Raw genomic sequence first — 2,951 nt, 5'->3', positions numbered from 1 at the left:
TTTGAGGGAGACTTGATATATGAATCAAAGAGCTAAATGTTTTTTAAAAGGTGGGGGGAAGCAGCTGTTCCCTTCTGCAGAATCCAAGGCTGCTCTACAAATACAGAAGTTCCTCCTTTCTGTGTCACAGAACTAAGTAGAAAGGCAGGAGTGTGGGGCCATGCCTGCCCAATGAGAAAAAAAAAATTATTCCAACGGTTTCTTTACAATATGTACAGAGCACGCTGCAGGACAGCGCCACAGATACAAACACACAATATTTTAAAACAACAGAGATGGGCTCTTGGCTCCACCCCACAGGAGCCTGGGAAGGCATAATTAGGCTGAAATTTAGTCACTCTCTTGGTAGGGGTGACTCAGGTTAGGTGGAATGAAGCTGTCTTCCAGCTATTTCCATAGATAAAAGGGAAGTCACTATTCAGGGCACTACCCACTGGGCAGCAGGAGGCAGAGGGATGATGGCTGTGAGGGAGGCTGCTTGGGACCTTGTCAACAGGTCTAAAGTAAGGGAATTTTGGGGAAGGCTAAGAACCCAACGTGAACAAAAAACAAGGACTTGAGAGTCTAGAGAAAAGGTCTGTAGGTCAGAGGGGCTCTCCTCTTGGACAAATGACCTAGGCCCATCTATGTATAGGGCTGCAGAATTTTTAGAAACCACCCTCAACTGGGCATTGTGCTTACTGTCCTCCTATTCTCCTCATTCTCCAAATTAAGTCACAGTCATATTCCTGCTCTTAAATTGTCACTTTTGGCATTCTGGTCACAAATTCTCTAGCCTTGGCAAGTGTCTGTCAATCTTTCTCTCTCAATCCAGAGGATCAAAGAAAGATAGGAGGGGAGAACAAAGAGATGACCCCTCACAAAAGCAAAGAGCTAATACTTCCCACACTCCAGGGAAGAAGTGACTCCAATAAAGCTACTGAATCATTATCATTTTCCCAGTGTACAGGGCATAAAGCTTGGACCCAGAGAGACTGAATTTCTAAGGACAGCAGAGAAATGTTTGCTATCTCAAAGCACAGCTCCACTGAATTCACTGCAACTCTGACAAGCAATGCTTGGATGTATTTTCCCAGGGTCTGAGGAACAAAAGGCCTCCTATGGCCAGTGGCTCCTAAAACAAAAACGTGTGTTACAAAGACACAGCTTATATTGGCACACACGGAGGTTATAGATTGAGCTATATAAAGTCATGTACTTGTAGACAGAACTGGGCTGTATACATTTGTAGCCCTAAATGAGGAAGTTACTCAAATGGTTGAATGCACAGGACATCTCCAAGAACTGCTGGGTGCTCCCAGGGCCTGCCTTCTGGGTCTTGCCCTAAAGTGACCCAGCAGACTCCAAGCTTCCCCATGCTGGGGGAATACTATTTTATCTGCCTGAGTCTTAAGAGCCAAGCAGTGGAAAAGAAGAGGCAAGATCAGTGTGGGGATCCCCCTGGGAAAAGCACCAAGGGGTTAGGAGGGAAAAGAAAAAGACAAGGAGTTGGGAGATAAGAAGCAGCAGGACCTAGTGGGGATGCAGTTTCAATTTCATGCTCCAACTCATTCAGGGTATCCCTGGGGAGCCCTGTGCTGGTGTTGAAACCCCTGCCCCTCTGCTTGACTGGCAGCTTCAAGGCTATGGTGGGGCAAATGCCTTGGTCTTCCTTTCTAGGCTAGGCTCTGAGCGTTTATATGTGCTCACATTGGGCGGCGGGGTTGGGGGAGGGGTCCTGGTCCTCTATGTTTGAAGACCTTGTTTTCACACAGAGAAAACAGCCCCCCAATATCTTTTCCTGAGATTCTAATTCCTCCACATGCTGTCTGTTCCCAGGGCCCAAACCACTGGGGAGATGCAGGAACTGATGATGGTGGTAATGATGGTAGAGGGGGTATGGCTGCTGTGCTGTCTTCAGACCTTACCCAGTGCTTGCGGGGTGGGGGTGGGGCCCCCCTCTCTGGAGGTGTACTGCCCCGGCAGCAGACCAAGGCCTTGGGGAAAAGAGCAGTGACTTCTCTGGGCTGAGGCCATGTTCCCCTGGTTGCTCCCCGTGCCTTCATCTCCACAGAGGTGACAAAGCCATGATGTGGCTGAGAGAATAAATATTTTTGCTAAGTACCAGCTCTCCAGGTCCTGAGGAAGAGGAAGGGTCAGGGAGTTCCAGGGGTCTGGTGGAGGCGAGAGAGCCAAGGGTCTGCCTTCAGTCATGGTAGGAACGGCAAACAGGATGATCAACACCATTTAACTGATGTCTAAATGGCACGTCCAGCACCTCCTTGGGTGAGCCAGTCCAGGCCCGTGAAGTTGACTTTATCCGGGCACTTGGTGTTCTGCAACGGAAACATGGACAGGTAACCAGGCACTCAGCCTGCTGGCATGACAACCACAAGATGGCGCTCCAAGAAAATTAACTGGCTAGTATTAATCCCTAGGGGCCACAGGTCTCTTAGATGCATACAGCTTCACAGGAGACTGTCCTACAAGAGGCTTGGCAGGATTCCACTATTTCCAGACTGCTGACACCTCAGTTATCCCTCACTTAGGATCCACAGGGATGCTGTGATCCAGGTAGCAGCTATTTCTGGCCCTATGTTGCCCCAAACAAACAAAAATTACTTACCATTCTCACCTCCTGGGGGGTGGGTACAGTGAGGGAGTTGAGCCTTGCTGGCTGGCAACAATGGCTGTAGAAGAAAGCCCTGGGCAAGTAGGAGGACATGTTAGTCCAGCATTCACAGAAACCTCCCCTTCACATTTCCTTTTCACCAGCTGGCTAGACACAGGGAGGACAGACCTCTTAAATTCCTAGCTCCACTGAGTTTTGGGTACTGACTAAAAAAAAATCTGATTCTTGGCCAGATACAGTGATTGGGGGTGCTGGGGTTTTGGCTCAGTGGTGGAGCGCATGCCTCGAACATTGAGGCACTGGGTTCGATCCTCAGTATCACTTAAAAATGAATAAAATA

At 48.8% G+C, this 2,951-nt stretch overlaps 1 long non-coding RNA gene across 1 annotated transcript; it reads right to left on the bottom strand.

Moving 5' to 3' along the window:
* Positions 1–1,865: 1,865 nt before the first annotated feature.
* Positions 1,866–2,853, bottom strand: LOC107134917. Its single transcript, XR_001502491.2, has 2 exons — positions 2,606–2,853; positions 1,866–2,315 (listed from the first exon to the last, which is right to left on the bottom strand). It is a non-coding gene; the product is annotated as an uncharacterized LOC107134917 (long non-coding RNA).
* Positions 2,854–2,951: the final 98 nt, after the last annotated feature.

Source organism: Marmota marmota, unplaced genomic scaffold (genome assembly GCF_001458135.2).
Source record: "Marmota marmota marmota unplaced genomic scaffold, marMar, whole genome shotgun sequence".
Classification (NCBI taxonomy): Eukaryota; Metazoa; Chordata; class Mammalia; order Rodentia; family Sciuridae; genus Marmota; species Marmota marmota.
Note: the sequence above shows the minus strand (reverse complement) of the source record. Positions and strands in the feature narration are given on the sequence as shown.